This window comes from Equus asinus, chromosome 11 (genome assembly GCF_041296235.1).
Source record: "Equus asinus isolate D_3611 breed Donkey chromosome 11, EquAss-T2T_v2, whole genome shotgun sequence".
In the NCBI taxonomy this organism is placed as follows: domain Eukaryota; kingdom Metazoa; phylum Chordata; class Mammalia; order Perissodactyla; family Equidae; genus Equus; species Equus asinus.
The window spans coordinates 66398662-66416969 of NC_091800.1; the positions used below are offsets into that span (position 1 = coordinate 66398662).

The 18308-nt window shown below is 36.9% G+C and overlaps 1 protein-coding gene across 4 annotated transcripts in view; it reads left to right on the plus strand.

Annotated features, from left to right (window-relative positions):
• Positions 1-18308, plus strand: part of GPC5 (glypican 5) — a 1278940-nt gene that overhangs the window by 543278 nt on the left and 717354 nt on the right. The window lies entirely within an intron of this gene.

Below are 18308 nucleotides of genomic sequence, written 5' to 3' on the forward strand. Positions count from 1 at the left end.
TGTGTTTTAAATTCCTGAGCATACCCTGTTGAAACTTAATGAGAACAGAAGGCGGTGTTAATAAGAATGGTGGTATTTAAAGGATTGCTTAAGGATGCAAGCTGGGGACCTACTAATTTAATTCTAGTATGTGTGCACGATCCAGTTGTATGAAAACAAATGGGTATTTCCAAGCTGTATGTTTTAAGAAGAGAAGAAATCCAACATAACAAATATGAAATTCCCAAATGTATGCAAACACATGTCATTCATTACTTTAAACTAACATGGCAGCTGGAGGAAACAACTCCAAGCAGCATATGTACTTGATTGTGATGGATGTTTATCCATACACAGATGTCATTTCAGAGATATGAAAATATGCAAATAACTCTAGGGTTGCTAATTATTGTATTCATTAAGTTCTATAAGTTGTCTAAATTCAAAAATAAGCAGTTTACAAATATCATGCATACTGTAATTGACCTCTATCTATCTGTTCTGTTTACCTACCCACCCCCCAACACCCACATGCAAGTACTCTCACTTTGGATATATATTCATAACCACATGTATACACACCCACACTATAAAGTCATACATGTATAAGGAGAAATATCAAAATATTGTAAGTGGGGCCAGCCTGGTGGTACAGTGGTTAAGTTCACACATTCTGCTTCTCAGCGGCCCAGGGTCTGCAGGTTCAGATTCCTGGTGTGGACATGGCACTGCTTGGCAAGCCATGCTGTGGTAGGCGTCCCACATATAAAGTAGAGGAAGATGGGCATGGATGTTAGCTCAGGGCCAGTCTTCCTCAGCAAAAAGAGAAGGATTGGCAGCAGTTAGCTCAGGGCTAATCTTCCTCAAAAAAAAAAAAAATATATTGGAAGTGGTTATTGTTAAGATGTCTGGTAGATCGTCATTTTCTACTTTTTACATGTCTGTGTTGATTGCAAATATTTAAATATGCTTGTGTTACTTTTCAAAGAGTAAGAGTTAAAAAAGAAAAGAGATTTATCCATTTTAGTAAATAAAAAAGAGCACTTAGGAAATTAGGACATTCTTAGGAGCCTGTAATTTATGTCTAAAAGTGTTCCTCAATAATGAGATACTGCTAATACCAATATGGACATCCACAAGAACATGCAACTTGCTTCGTTTCAGTTGTTGTTGTTAGCTAGATATATCTAACATTATTTAAATGATTTGAAAAAATGTTCAAATTTTCCGCAACATATCAAAAAGGAAAACATTCAAATTAATTTTATGAAGTTAATAAAACATTGATCATAAACAATATATTTTTAAAATTTTATTTTCTAATTGGTTATTGCTAGTGTAAGGAAGTAAAATAGATTTTTGTATGTTGATATTGTATCCAGTGATCTTGCTAGCTACATTTACTTATTACTTCTAATATTTTAACTTTTCTACATATACAATAATGCCATTTGCAAATAATGATCAGTGTATTTCTTTCTTTCCCAATACTTGGGCACTTTCTTTTTCTCTTATTGAACTGGCTGGGGAATCTTGTCTTGTTTCTGATCTCAGAAGAAAAGCTTTCAATATCTCCTTATTAATTACAATATATTCTGTAGCTTTTTACGGCTATCTTTAGTCAGATTAAAGAAATTCTGTTCTATTCTTTGCATATCTTTTTAAAAATATAATTTTTCATCCTTTGAAATAGTAAGATTTTCTCTTTCAAACAGTTAATGTAAATTATGTTAATTGATTTTAGAATATTAAAACAACTTTGCATAATTGGAATAAACTTAAGTTGTTTTTCATTTATCATAGTTTTTTTCTTTTTTTTATCTTTCTTTTTTTTTAATTAAGTTAATGATAGGTTACAATCTTGTGAAATTTCAGTTTTACATTAATGTTTGTCAGTCGTGTTGTAGGTGCACCACTTCACCCTTTGTGCCCACCCCCACCCCACCTTTCCCCTGGTATCCACTAAACTGTTCTTAGTCCATAATTTTAAATTCCTCATATGAGTGGAGTCATACACAGATTATCCTTCTCTCACTGGCTTATTTCACTTAACATAATTCCCTCAAGGTCCATCCATGTTATTGCAAATGGAATGATTTTGTTCTGTTTTACAGCTGAGTAGTATTCCATTGTATATATGTACCACATCTTCTTTATCCATTCATCTGTTGATGGGCACTTAGGTTGCTTCCATGTCTTGGCTATTGTAAATAATGCTGCAGTGAACATTGGGGTGCATAGGACTTTTGGGATTGCTGACTTCAAGCTCTTTGGATAAATACCCAGTAGTGGGATGGCTGGATCGTATGGTAGTTCTATTTTTAGTTTTTTGAGGAATCTCCATACTCTTTTCCATAGTGGCTGCACCAGTTTGCATTCCCACCAGCAGTATATGAGGGTTCCTTTTTCTCCACAACCTCTCCAACATTTGTTACTATTAGTTTTAGATATTTTTGTCATTCTAATGGGTGTAAGGTGATATCTTACTGTAGTTTTGATTTGCATTTCCCTGATGATCAGCAATGATGAGCATCTTTTCATGTGCCTATTGGCCATCAGTATATCTTCTTTGCAGAAATGTCTGTTCATGTCTCCAGCCCATTTTTTGTTTATTTTTTTTTTAATTTTTTTTTTATTAATGTTATGATAGATTACAACCTTGTGAGATTTCAGTTGTACATTTTTGTTAGTCATGTTGTGGGTACACCACTTCCCCCTCTGTGCCCTCCCCCCACCCCCCCTTTTCCCTGGTAACCACCGATCAGATCTCCTTATCAATATGCTAATTTCCACCTATGAGTGGAGTCATATAGAGTTCGTCTTTCTCTGACTGGCTTATTTCGCTTAACATAATACCCTCGAGGTCCATCCACGTTGTTGTGAATGGGCCGATTTTGTCTTTTTTTATGGCTGAGTAGTATTCCATTGTGTATATATACCACATCTTCTTTATCCAATCATCAGTTTCTGGGCATGTAGGCTGGTTCCACGTCTTGGCTATTGTAAATAATGCTGCGATGAACATAGGGGTGCAACGGACTCTTGAGATTTCTGATATCAGGTTCTTAGGATAGATACCCAGTAATGGGATGGCTGGGTCATAGGGTATTTCTATTTTTAACTTTTTGAGAAATCTCCATACTGTTTTCCATAGTGGCTGTATCAGTTTGCATTCCCACCAACAGTGTATGAGGGTTCCTTTTTCTCCACAACCTCTCCAACATTTGTCGCTCTTGGTTTTGGATGTTTTTGCCAATCTAACGGGTGTAAGGTGATATCTTAGTGTAGTTTTGATTTGCATTTCCCTGATGATTAGCGATGATGAACATCTTTTCATGTGTCTATTGGCCATATTCATATCTTCTTTTGAGAAATGTCTGTTCATGTCCTCTGCCCATTTTTTGATCGGGTTGTTTGTTTTTTTGTTGTTAAGCAGTGTGAGTTCTTTGTATATTATGGAGATTAACCCTTTGTCAGATAAGTGGCTTGTAAATATTTTTTCCCAATTAGTGAGCTGTTTTTTTGTTTCAATCCTGTTTTCCCTTGCCTTGAAGAAGCTCTTTAGTCTGATGAAGTCCCATTTGTTTATTCTTTCTATTGTTTCCCTCAACTGAGGAGTTACAGTGTCCGAAAAGATTCTTTTGAAACTGATGTCAAAGAGTGTACTGCCTATATTCTCTTCCAAAAGACTTATTGTCTCAGGCCTAATATTTAGGTCTTTGATCCATTTTGAGTTTATTTTGGTGTGTGGTGAAAAAGAATGGTCAATTTTCAATCTTTTGCATGTAGCTGTCCAGTTTTCCCAGCACCATTTGTTGAAGAGACTTTCTTTTCTCCATTGTAGGCCCTCTGCTCCTTTGTCAAAGATTAGCTGTCCATAGATGTGTGGTTTTATCTCTGGGCTTTCAATTCTGTTCCATTGATCTGTGGACCTGTTTTTGTACCAGTACCATGCTGTTTTGATCACTGTAGCTTTGTAGTATGTTTTGAAATTGGGGATTGTGATTCCGCCGGCTTTGTTTTTCTTGCTGAGGATTGCTTTAGCAATTCGCGGTCTTTTGTTGCCCCATATGAATTTTAGGATTGTTTGTTCAATTTCTGTGAAGAATGTTCTTGGGATTCTGATTGGGATAGCATTGAATCTGTAGATTGCTTTAGGTAGTATGGACATTTTAACTATGTTTATTCTTCCAATCCATGTGCAAGGAATGTCTTTCCATCTCTTTATGTCATCATCAATTTCTTTCAAGAAAGTCTTGTAGTTTTCATTGTATAGATCCTTCACTTCCTTGGTTAAGTTTATCCCAAGGTATTTTATTCTTTTCGTTGCAATTGTGAATGGGATTGAGTTCTTGAGTTCTTTTTCTGTTAGTTCATTGTTAGTGTATAGAAATGCTACTGATTTATGCACGTTAATTTTATACCCTGCTACTTTGCTGTAGTTGTTGATTATTTCTAATAGTTTTTCTGTGGATTCTTTGGGGTTTTCTATATATAAGATCATGTCGTCTGCAAACAATGAGAGTTTTACTTCTTCGTTACCTATTTGGATTCCTTTTATTTCTTTTTCCTGCCGAATTGCTCTGGCCAGCACCTCCAGTACTATGTTGAATAGGAGTGGTGAAAGTGGGCACCCTTGTCTTGTTCCTGTCCTCAGAGGGATGGCTTTCAGTTTTTGTCCATTGAGTATGATGTTGGCTGTGGGTCTATCATATATGGCCTTTATTATGTTGAGGTACTTTCCTTCTATACCCATTTTACTGAGGGTTTTTATCATAAATGGGTGTTGGATCTTGTCGAATGCTTTCTCTGCATCTATTGAGATGATCATGTGGTTTTTGTTTTTCATTTTGTTGATGTAGTGTATCACGTTGATTGACTTGCGGATGTTGAACCATCCCTGTGTCCCTGGTATAAATCCCGCTTGATCATGGTGTATAATCTTTTTGATGTATTGCTGTATTCGGTTTGCCAAAATTTTGTTGAGGATTTTTGCATCTATGTTCATCAGTGATATCGGCCTGTAGTTCTCCTTCTTTGTGTTGTCCTTGTCAGGTTTGGGGATCAGAGTGATGTTGGCTTCATAGAATGTGTTAGGGAGTTCTCCATCTTTCTCAATTTTCTGGAACAGTTTGAGGAGAATAGGTATTAAGTCTTCTTTGAATGTTTGGTAGAATTCTCCAGAGAAGCCGTCTGGTCCTGGACTCTTATTTTTGGGGAGGTTTTTGATTACCGTTTCTATTTCCTTACTTGTGATTGGCCTATTCAGATTCTCCATTTCTTCCTGATTCAGTTTGGGGAGATTGTAGGAGTCTAGGAATTTGTCCATTTCTTCCAGGTTGTTCAATTTGTTGGCATATAGTTTTTCATAGTATTCTCTTATGATCTCTTGTATTTCATTGGTATCTGTTGTGATTTCTCCTCTGTCATTCCTAATTTTATTAATTTGCGATTTCTCTCTTCTTTTCTTGGTGAGTCTGGCTAGGGGTTTGTCAATTATGTTAATTCTTTCGAAGAACCAACTCTTTGTTTCATTGATCCTTTCTATTGTCTTTTTTGTTTCAATATCGTTTATTTCTGCTCTTATTTTTATTATTTCCCTCCTTCTACTGACTCTGGGCTTTGTTTGTTCTTCTTTTTCTAGTTCTGTTAGGTGTCGTTTGAGGTTGCTTATGTGAGCTTTTTCTTGTTTAGTAAGGTGAGCCTGTATTGCGATGAATTTCCCTCTTAGGACTGCTTTTGCTGCATCCCAAATGGTTTGGTATGTCGTGTTCTCATGTTCGTTAGTCTCCAGATAAAATTTGATTTCTTCTTTAATTTCTTCAATGATCCATTGTTTGTTGAGAAGCGTGTTGTTTAGTCTCCACATTTTTGCACCTTTCTCTGCTTTTTTCTTGTACTTGATTTCTAGTTTAATAGCATTGTGATCAGAAAAGATGCTTGATATTACTTCAACTCTTTTGTATTTATTGATGTTTGCTTTGGTTCCCAAAATATGGTCAATCCTTGAGAATGTTCCATGTGCACTTGAGAAGAATGTGTAACCTGCTGTTTTTGGATGAAGTGTTCTATATATATCTATTAAGTCCATCTGGTCTAATTTTTCATTTAATTCTATTATTTCCTTGTTGATTTTCTGTCTGGATGTTCTGTCCATTGGTGTTAATGGTGTGTTGAGGTCCCCTACTATTATTGTATTGTTGTTGATGTCTTCTTTTAGTTCTATTAAGAGTTGCTTTACAAATTTTGGTGCTCCTGTGTTGGGTGCATATATATTTATAAGTGTTATGTCTTCTTGGTGGAGAGTCCCTTTTATCATTATATACTGTCCCTCTTTGTCTTTCTTTATCTGTTTTGCTTTGAAATCTACCTTGTCTGATATTAGTATAGCGACACCTGCTTTCTTTTGTTCATTATTAGCTTGGAGTATTGTTCTCCATCCCTTCACTCTGAGTCTGTGTTTGTCTTTGGGGCTGAGGTGTGTTTCCTGGAGGCAGCATATTGTTGGATCTTGTTCTTTGATCCATCCTGCCACTCTGTGTCTTTTGATTGGGGAGTTCAATCCATTTACATTTAGAGTGATTATTGAGATGTGGGGGCCTACCACTACCATTTTGTGTCTTGTTTTCCGGTTTTCTTCAGTTTCCTTTGTTTCTCGTCCCTTGGTTTAATCTGTTCTGATGTAGAGCTGCTACTCTCCGTTGTTGTCCTTCTACTTATCTCCTCTGCTCTTGGTTTTGTAGCCCCTTTCCTTTTTTGGATTTTTCAGGAATGAGGGTTTTCCTGAGGATTTCCTGAAGAGGAGGTTTTGTGGCAATGAACTCCCTTAATTTTTGTTTATCTGGGAAAGTTTTTATTTCTCCATCGTATTTGAAGGATATTTTCGCTGGGTAGAGAATTCTCGGCTGTAGATTTTTGTCCTTTAGATTTTTGAATATATCATTCCACTCTCTTCTAGCCTGTAAAGTTTCTGCTGAGAAATCTGCTGATAGCCTGATGGGGGTTCCTTTGTAGGTTAGTTTCTTTTGCCTGGCTGTCCTTAGTATTTTCTCCTTGTCGTTGACTTTTGCTAGCTTCACTACTATATGCCGTGGAGTTGGTCTTCTTGCATTGATAAAGTTTGGAGATCTATTGGCTTCTGTCACCTGAAGATCCATCTCCCTCACCAGATTTGGGAAGTTCTCAGCCATTATTTCTTTGAATAGGCTTTCTGCCCCTTTCTCCTTCTCTTCTCCCTCTGGTATACCTATAATCCTTACATTGCATCTCCTAATTGTGTCTGATAATTCTTGGAGAGTTTCTTCATTTCTTTTTAGTCTTGCTTCTCTCTCCTCCTCTGGCCGCAGCAATTCTATATTGCCATCTTCCAAATTGCTAATTCTTTCCTCCATATTATCGGCCCTACTGTTCAGAGCATCTAGATTTTTCTTAATCTCCTCTATTGTGTTCTTCATTTCCAATATTTCTGTTTGGTTCTTCTTTATCGTATCAAACTCTTTTGTGACATAGCTCCTGAACTCGTTGAGTTGTCGGTCAGAATTCTCTCTTAACTCATTGAGAATTTTAATGATGGCTGTTTTGAAGTCATCATCATTTAGGTTATATATCTCATTTTCTTTGGGATTGTTTTCTGTGTATTTGTTAGTTTCTTTCTGTTCTGGAGATTTAATGTATTTTTTTCATATTGCTTGATGTTGTTGATTTGTGCCTCTGCATGGAGATAGAGTTTAGTTGCTCCTTTCACTTGTTTCAGCTGCTGCGGTGGGGGAGCAGCTGTTTATACTGCACCAACTGGGAACCCTGTCCGCAGTTGCTAACTGGGCCTGGGCCCCTTCTCGTAGCCACAGTGGCCCTTTGGATTCCCTCCTCTGCCATGGGGGCTGTCACAGGGGGGCTTCAGGCTGCTGGTGCCTACTGTTGCAGCCCACCTAGATGTGCTCTCTCCTTAGGGTCTGCAACAGTGTTATGGGCTTTTCCAGTGGCCAGGGGTGGGATCACTTATATTTGTTGCTCCGTTGCTGTTGGCATCCACAAAATCTCACTTGTCCTCTATGGGTCTCAGGAGAGCTATTGGCATCTTCTACAGTCTGTGGTTAGTTCACCTAGCTATGCTGCTTTTGCCCTGGGGTCTTCCAGCCTTGTGGCTGGCGGCTGGGTGCCTTCTACTGGTGCTGTGCAGAGGCTTTCCCTAAGGTTTCTGTGAGCCTGCGGGGTTTCCCCTTAGGCTACGAAGCTGGGACTGGAACTCACCCCAGCCCCAGTCCTCTCCGAGATCTCCGGCTATCCCTAGTCCCACGGTGCGGGCAACAGCAGCTGGGGGTCGCCCCACCCTCTGGGATTCTCTCCGGGCCTCTCCCAGAACCGTGACTGCTGGGAATGGCCCCTCTGCTAATGTCTCCAGCCCATTTTTTGATTGGGTTCTTTGATGTTTTGTTGTTGAGTTGTGAGAGTTCTTTATATATTATGGATATCAAGCCTTTGTCAGATATATGACTTGCAAATATTTTTTCCCAGTTAGTGGGTTGTTGTTTTGTTTCAATCCTGTTTTCATTTGCCTTGAAGAAGTTCTTTAGTCTGATGAAGTCCCATTTGTTTATTCTTTCTATTGTTTCCCTTCTCTGAGAAGGCATGGTGTCCAAAGAGATCCTTTTAATACTGATGTCAAAGAGTGTACTGCCTACGTTTTCTTCCAGAAGGCTTATGGTTTCAGGTCTCACCTTTAGGTCTTTGATCCATTTTGAGTTTATTTTGGTGAATGGTGAAAAAGAATAGTCAATTTTCATTCTTTGACATGTGTCTTTCCAGTTTTCCCAGCACCATTTGTTGAAAAGACTTTCTTTTCTCCATTGTATGCCCTCAGCTCCTTTGTCAAAGATAAGCTGTCCATAGATGTGTGGTTTTATTTCTGGGCTTTCAATTCTGTTCCATTGATCTGTGCACCTGTTTTTGTACCAGTACCATGCTGTTTTGATTACTGTAGCTTTGTAGTATGTTTTGAAGTCAGGGATTGTGATGCCTCCCATTTTGTTCTTTTTTCTCAGGATTGCTTTAGAAATTCGGGGTCTTTTGTTGCCCCATATGAATTTTAGGATTCTTTGTTCTAATTCTGTAAAGAATGTCATTGGGATTCTGATTGGGATGACATTGAATTTGTAGATTGCTTTAGGTAGAACAGACATTTTAACTATGTTTATTCTTCCAATCCATGTACATGGAATGTCTTTCCATCTCCTTATGTCGTCATCCAGTTCTCTCAGAAAGGCCTTGTAATTTTCATTATATAGGTCCTTCACTTCCTTAGTTAAATTTACCCCAAGGTATTTTATTCTCTTTGTTGCGATTGTGAATGGTATTGTATTCTTGAGTTCTTTTTCTGTTAGTTCATTATTGGAGTACAGAAATGCTACTGAGTTATGCAAGTTGATTTTATACCCTGCAACTTTGTTGTAGTTGTTGACTACTTCTAAGAGTTTTCCAATGAATTCTTTGGGGTTTTCTATATATAAGATCATGTCATCTGCAAACAGCGAGAGTTTCACTTCTTCCCTCCCTGTTTGGATTCCTTTTGTTCCTTTTTCTTGCCTGATTGCTTTTGCCAGGACCTCCAGTATCATGTTAAATAAGAGTGGTGATAGAGGGCATCCTTTTCTCATTCCTGTTTTCAGGGGCATGGCGTCTAGTTTTTGCCCATTGAGTATGATGTTGGCTATGGGTTTGTCATATATGGGCTTTATTATGTTGAGGTAGTTTCCTTCCATGCCCATTTTGTTCAGAGTTTTTATCATAAATGGCTGTTGGGTCTTGTCAAATGCTTTCTCTGCATCTATTGAGATGATCATGTGGTTTTTATTCCTCAGTTTGTTGATGTGGTGTATCACGTTGATTGATTTGCAGATGTTGAACCATCCCTGTGTCCCTGGTATGAATCCCACCTGATCATGATGTATGATCCTTCTGATGAATTGCTGAATTCTGGTTGCCAAAATTTTGTTTAGAATTTTTGCATCTATGTTCATCAGTGATATTGGCCTGTAGTTCTCTTTTTTCGTGGTGTCCTTGTCTGGTTTTGGTATCAGCGTGATGTTGGCCTCATAGAATGTGCTAGGATCTTCCCTAATTTTTTGGAATAGCTTGAAAAGGATAGGTATTAAATCCTCTCTGAAAGTTTGGTAGAATTCCCCAGGAAAGCCATCTGGTCCTGGGGTTTTATTCTTTGGGATGTTTTTGATTGCTGTTTCAATCTCTTTCCTTGTGATTGGTCTGTTCAAATTGTCTGCCTCTTCTTGAGTGAGCTTTGGGAGATTGTAGGAGTCCAAGAATTTATCCATTTCCTCTAGGTTATCCATTCTGTTGGCATATAGTTTTTTGTAGTATTCTCTTATAATCCCTTGTATTTCTGCAGAGTCTGTTGTTATTTCTCCTCGCTCATTTCTGATTTTGTTTATTTGAGCTTTCTCCCTTTTTTTCTTTGTAAGTCTGGCTAGAGGTTTGTCAATTTTATTTATCTTCTCAAAAAACCAGCTCTTTGTTTCACTGATCCTTTCTACTGCCTTTTTAGTTTCAATAGTATTTATTTCTGCTCTGATTTTTATTATTTCTCTCCTTCTGCTGACTTTGGGCTTTATTTGTTCTTTTTTCTCTAGTTCAGTTAGGTGTACTTTAAGGTTGCTTATTTGGGATTTTTCTTGTTTGTTAAGATGTGCCTGTATTGCGATGACTTTTCCTCTTAATACAGCTTTTGCTGTATCCCATATGAGTTGGTATGGCATGCTATCATTTTCATTTGTTTCCAGGTATTTTTTTATTTCTTCTTTAATTTCTTCAATGATCCATTGCTTGTTCAGTAGTGTGTTATTTAGTCTCCACATCCTTGTGCCTTTCTCAGCTTTTTTCTTGTAATTAATTTCTAGCCTTATAGCACTATGATCGGAGAAGATGCTTTTTATTATTTCAATTTTTTTAAATTTGTAGAGGCTTGCCTTGTTTTCCAAGATATGGTTTATCCTTGAGAATGTTCAATGTGCACTTGAGAAGAATGTGCATTCAGCTCTTTTAGGGTGAAATGATCTATATATGTCTATTAAGTCCAATTGTTTTAGTTTTTCATTTAGCTCCACTATTTCCTTGTTGATTTTCTGTCTGGATGATCTGTCAATTGATGTGAGTGGGGTGCTGAGGTCCCCTACTATTATTGTGTTGTTTTTAACATCTTCGTTTAGGTCTGTTAATAGTTGCTTTATGAATCTTGGTGCTCCTGTGTTGGGTGCATAGACATTTATAAGCGTTATTTCTTCTTGATGAAGTGTCCCTTTGATCATTATATATTGTCCCTCTGTGTTTCTCTTTACCTGTCTTATTTTGAAGTCCACTTGGTCTGATATAAGAATTGCGACACTTGCCTTTTTTTCCTAGCTATTAGCTTGAAGTATTGTCCTCCACCCCTTCACCCTGACTCTGTGTTTGTCCTTGGGGCTGAGGTGTGTTTCCTGGAGGCAACAAATTGTTGGATCTTGTTCTTTAATCCATTTTGCCACTCTGTGTCTTTTTATTGGAGAGTTCAATCCGTTTACATTGAGAGTGATTATTGATGCATGTGGACTTAATGCTGTCAATCTGTCACTCATTATCTTGTTTTCCTGTGTTTCTTTTCCTGTGTGCTTTAGACTACCCATTTAATACTGCAATTTCTTATTCTGGGTTTCTTAGATTTTTCCTTATTTATGATTTGTGACTCTGTTCTGTACTTTATTTTGGTGTCTACCTTGAAGTTTGTATTTAGAATCTCGTGTATAATATAGTCTATTCTCTGGTGGTCTCTTACTTACTTGACCAATACTGATTTAGACTCTTTGCTCTTCCCTTCCTAAATAATTTTTTTCATTTCTTATTCCAACTCGTGTTATGAATTTGTAGTTAGAGTGATACGATTGTCCTTGCTTTGGAAGTTTCCTTACCTTTACCCTAATGCTATAGTTGAATATTTGCTATGCTGTTCTGGTTCTATCCATCGGTCTCCCTAGTCTGTGGATTGTGACCCCTTTCTCCCTTTTTTCTTTTTTGAGGTATGAGAGCCTTCTTGAGGATTTCTTGTAGTGGAGGGCTTTTAGTTACAAATTCCCTTAACTTTTGTTTGTCTGGAATAGATTTAATTTCTCCCTCATATCTGAAGGAAATTCTTTCTGGATAGAGTATTCTTGGCTGAAGATTTTTATCTTTTAAAGCTTTGAATATGTCACTCCATTCTCTCCTAGCTTGTAAGGTTTCTGTAGCAAAATCCGCTGACAGTCTGATAGGGGCTCCTTTATAGGTTATTCTCTTCTTTTTTCTTACTTCCCTGAGTATTCTTTCCTTATCTTTCCTTTTTGCCAATTTTACTACTATGTACCTTGCAGGAGGTCTTTTAACATTGACAAATCTAGGAAATCTGAAACCTTCCTCTACATACATTTCTCCTTCAATCCCTAGATTTGGGAAGTTCTCTTCAATAATTTCGTTAGCACACTTTCTGCTCCATTTTCATTTTCCACATTCTTGGGAATTCCTATGATCCTTATGTTCTTACTCCTCATTGAATCCACTGTCTCTTGGAGATTTTCCTCATTATTTTTAATTCTTAGTTCTCTTTCTTCCTCTGTCTGGAGCCATTCAGCCTGTCTATCTTCAATTATGTTAATTTGCTCTTCTATGGTGTCTACACGGGCATTCAGGGAATCTGTATTCTGTTTTATCTGGTCCATTGTGTTTTTCATCTCTAGTAATTCTGTTTGATTCTTCTTTATGATTTCAATCTCTTTTGTGAAATAACTCCAGAACTCGGCTTGTTTCTCTATCTTTCTCTCTACCTCATTGAGTTTTTTGATTATAGCTGCTCTGAACTCATTATCACTTAGTTTACCTAATTCCAAGTCCTCAGGACTTAATTCTATGTTTTTATTGTTTTCCCTCTGGTCTGGGGCTTTTATAAATTGCTGGATGGTAGAGGAGCGGTTTTTTTGCATGGTGGTAGAATTCGGTTGCAGTTACAGCCTGTCGCCACTAGATGGGGGTTGAGAGTCGCGCGTTATGAGCTCTCCGCCTTTGGGCAAGATGGCTGTGCCCACTGGCTTTGCCGGGGGGGGGGGGGGGGGGGGGAGGGGGGGCCTGTTACTCATACGCGCCGGTCTGGATTCAGATCAGTTCTGTTCTCTGGTCTCCCGAGGCCCTGGGTTTACGGGGTCCCCTTGGACAGAAGCTTTCCCCCCCGTCAGAGGGTTTCCACTGAACCAGTGGCAGGAGTCCTGGATGATCCCCAGTCGCGTGGCCCCTCCCCTGCTCCTTCCCGACCCACGCAGCAGCGATGGCAGACTCTAGGGGAGGGAGCCATGTTCTCTCCTACCATTCCATCGCCTCCAAGGTCGTAGGTAGGGTTTATGATCTCCACCTTCTTGGTATTGTAGGTCTCTAACGTGTTGGCATTAGATTTTTGTCTCTGAAATTCAGTTTTGCCAATCCTTTGTTGTATTTTGGAGGGGAGAGAATCCTGGGTCAGCTCACCCTGCCATTTTGCTCCACCCCTTCCTCTATTATAGTTTTTTATTGAGTTATAATTCACATACATAAAGTTCACCCTTTAAAAGTGTGTAATCCAGCGATTCGTATTGTCACAAGGCTGTGTAATAATCACCACAAACAAATTCCAGAACAGTTTTATCACTGAAAAAAGAAAATTCTGTACCTCTTACCAGTGAGTTCCTATTTACTCCCCTCCCCAGCCCCTGGCAAAGGCTAACCTACGTTCTGTCTCTATAGATTTGCTGTTTCTGGACATTTTATGTAAATAGAATCATACAATACCTCTTGTGTTTGGCTTTATTTACTTCATAATTTTTTCAAGGTCCATTCATGTTGTAGCATGTCTTAGTGGTTCATTCCTTGTTATGACTGATAAAAAGTGGATATACCACCTTTTGTTTATCCATTCATCAATTGATGGACATTTGGGTTGTTTTTACTTTTGGCTATTACAGATAATGGTGCTATAAATATTTGTGTACAAGTTTTGAGTAGACACATGTTTTCAATTGTCTTGGATATATATGTAGGAGTGGGTATATAATTGCTGAGGCATTTGGTAATTCTATGTTTAACTTTGGATAGTATTTCATCATAGTTTTGATTTGCATTTCCCTAGTGACTCATATTGTTGAGCATCTTTCCATGTGCTTCTTGCCCATTTGTATATCTTCTTTGGAGAAGTATCTGTTCAAATAATTTTCCCATTTTTAATTGTTGGGTGGTGAGAATTCTTTATGTCTTCTGAATACAAGACCTATTTGAGATGTATCATTTGTGAAAATTTTCTGCCGTTCTGTGGGTTGTCTTTTCAATTTCTTGATGGTTCATTTTTAACACAAAACATTTAATTTTGCTTTAAGTACAGTATCTATTTCTTTTGTTGCTTATAGTTTTGTGTCACATGTAAGAAGCCATTGCTTAATCCAAGGTTGTGAAGATGTTTACTTATGTTTTATTCTAAGTGTTTTATACTTTTAGCTTTTACATTTGGATTGTTGATCCACTTTGAGGGGTTTCTTTGTATATGATATAAGATCAGAATCTAACTTCATTTTTTGCATGTTTATATATAATTGTCTTAGCACCATTTGTTGAAAAAACTATTCTTTCCCTATTGAATTTTCTTGGGACCTTTGTCAAGAATCAATTGAACATAAATGTAATGGTTTATTTCTTGATTCTTGATTTTATTCCATTGATCTATATGTCTATCTGTATGCCAGTATCACACTGATTCAGCCACTCAAGTTTTATAAAAAGTTTTGAAATCAGGAAACATGAGTCTTCTAACTTTGTTCCCCTTTTTCAAGATTGTTTAGGCTATTCTGGGGCCTTTGCTGTATTAGTTTCTGATTGCTGATGTAAAAACTTACCACAAATTTATCATCTTATGGTTCTGGAAGTGATGTCCTAAAATTAAGGTGTCAGCAAGGCTACATTCCTTCTGGAACCTGTAGGCAAGAATCTGTTTCCTTGCTTTTTCCAGCTTCTACAGGCCACCTGCATTCCTTAGCTTGTGTACTCTTCCTTGCATCACTCCAACATCTTCTTCCATCATCACATCTCTTTCTCTGGCTCTGTTACATGTGCCTTCCTCTTTCCTTTATAAGGATTACATTGGGCCAACCTGGATAATCCATGATAATTTACCCAATCAAATTTCTTAACTTAATCATATCTACAAAGTCCCTTTAGTCATGTAAATTAAGATATTCTCAGGTTCTAGGACATGGACATCTTTTGGGGGCCATTATTCTGTTACCACACTTGCATTTCCATAAGAATGTTGGGAAGTGTTTGTCCATTTCTGTAAAACAGTTAGCCAAAATTTTCATAAGGATTGTGGCAAATGTGAAGAACAATTTGTGATATATTGCCATCTTTACAATTTTAAGCCTTCGGATCTATGAACATAGCATATTTTTCCATTTAGTTTCTTTCAGTGATGTTTGTGGTTTTCATTGTATAGGTTTTATACTTCTTTTTTTAACTTTCTTCTTTTTAGATGCCATTTTAAATGGAATTATTTTCTCTATTTTAGTTCCTGGGATAAATCACTCATGCTCATGATATATAATCCTTTTTATATGCTGCTGTATTAGATTTGATAGTATTTTGTTGTGGACTTTTGTGTCTGTATTAATAAAAGATATTGGTTGATAGCATCCCCTTCTTTTGATTTCTTTGTCTCAATTTTGGTATCAGAATAATATGATCTTCATAAGATGAACTGGGATATGTTCTCTCCCAGTCTTTTGTGGAAGAACTTGTGAAGGATTGATGATAACTTCTCATTGAACATTAGGTGGAAGTTAACATTCTACCATCCGGCCATCTGGCTTTTGGGCCATCTGGGCCTTTTCTTTTCAGGAAGTATGTTGATTACTAATTCAATTCGCTTACTTGTTATAGGTCCATTCAGATTTTATATTTCTTCTTGAGTCAGTGTTGATAGTTTGTGTCTTTCTAGGAATTTGTTCACTTCATGTAGAGTATGTAATTTGTTTACATATAATTGTTCACAGTATTCTTTTACATTCTTTTTGGTTTCTATAGGGTCAGTAGTGATGGCTCCTGTTTCATTTCCTATCTCAGTGATTTGAGTCTTCTCTTTCTTGTTCTTGGTTAGTATAGCTAAAGATTTTGTTTTGTTTCTGTTTTTATCAAATGACCAATTTTGGTTTCATTGATTTTTCTTTATTGTTTCCTTATTCTCTGTTTCATTTATTTCTACTATAATCATGATTATTTCCTTTCTTTTGCTTATTTTGAGTTTAATTTGTTCTTCTCTTTCTATTTTTTAAAGTGGAAGCTTAGGCTATTTATATGATTTCTTTTCCATTCTTTTTTATCTTCTGTTCTTCAAAATGGATAATCTTGACTTCTTATCTTCAAGTTTTCTGATTCGTTCTTCTCAGTTGAAATCTGATCTTCAATTTCTCTTGTGAATTATTAAAGTTTTGTTCTAGTAAACCCAACATCTGGGCCTCCTCGGGGTCAGTTCTATTAACTGTTTATTTTTGTGTATATGAAAAGTGCTTTCTTGTTTCTTTGCATGTGCTATAATATTTTATTGAGTACTGGACATGTTAAAGTATATAATGTGACAAATCAAAATCAGATTTGCACTTCCCCAGGGTTTATCTATCTTGTCACGGTTTGTTGTTGTTTGTATTGCTGCTTGTTTATTTAATGACTTTCCTGAAATAATTCTGTAAAGTCTGTATTCATGCTCATGAGTAGCCACTAGAGTTTCTGTTCAGTTGGATAGGTGTTCAGCTAATGATTTGATGGAGATTTCCTTAAATGTCTTCAACCAATAAGATTCCTTGTTTGCTGAGGGACTCTGTGTGTGTCCTGGGACACACCTTCAATAACTCCTGCAGGCAGTTTACAGCTTTGTCTTAGACTTCAGTTCTTTCTTGTGCAGTGCCTCAAATTCATCCAGCCATAAGAGAGTAGGACCTTCCCAGGTCTTCTTGGGAATAAATACAGCCCTGAACATGAGCATGGCCTTTGAGATTTGTGAATATATCAGAGCCACAAAAATCACCATAAAGATCACTGTTCTTACTGAGATACAGTTGTTTTCCTTGAATAAACACTTTTCAGAATGTTGCAAGCCTTTGGTTCAGTTCCAAAGCTCTGAAAATTTGATTTTGACAATTTTGGTCATGCTCTCATTCATTTTATGAGGGAAAAAAATTTTACGAGTCTTCATTCCAATGTATCTGCTCACTTCACCCCACTGATTATAATTTTGATGTGCCACTGGGGTCACTTTTCTAATATTTTCTCTAGGATTTTAGCATCTACATTTCTGATCGAGATTAGTTGTAGCTTTCATTTCTTGTAATGGATTATCAGGTTTTACATACCTAGGTGATATTGGCCTCAGGCCAAGTTGTGAATTGTTCTCTCCTTTTTAAAATAATTCTCTGAAAGTGTTTGTATAAAATTGCTGTTGCATCTTCCTTAAATATTTAAGGGTTTAATATTTGAGGGTTTTTAAATATAGATTTGATTTTGTTAATATATATGAGACTATTCAAACTCTCTTCCTGTTTTATTTGAGGTAATGTTTTATTTTGAGATACATTTTTATTATTAATTGATATTAATATCCTCTTAACCATTCTTAGTGTCTATAGGATCTGTAATGATATATAATCTGATTCCTCTTCAATTCCTTCATTATTTATGCTGAAAATGGATCTCTGTATTTTTCTTCTTATTATTATTTCCAAAATACTTTGTCATTGCTGAGTATACCTATTTGAATATAAATAACTCAGAATATTTTTAATGTTTTAAAAAAGATTAGACAATTTATAATTGCCAAAACTTGAAAGCAGCCAAATATGTGAATGGATAAATAAACTGTGATACATCCACACAATGGAATATTATTCAGCACTAAAAAAAATGGGCTATTAAACCATGAAAAGACATGGAGGAAACTTAAATTCATATTACTACATGAAAGGAGCCAACTTGAAAGGGCTACATAGTATATGATTCCAACTGTATGACATTTGGAAAAGGCAAAACTATGGAGACAGTAAAAAATCAGTGATTGCCAAGGGTTAGGGATGGAGGAGGGATGAATAGGCAGAGCACAGAGGACTTTTAGGGCAGTGAAAATACTCTGTATGATACTGTAAGGATGGACACATGTCATTATACATTTGCCCAAACCTTTAAAATATACAACACCAAGAGCGAATGCTAATGTAAAGTATGAACTTTAGATGATTATGATGTGTCAATGTAGA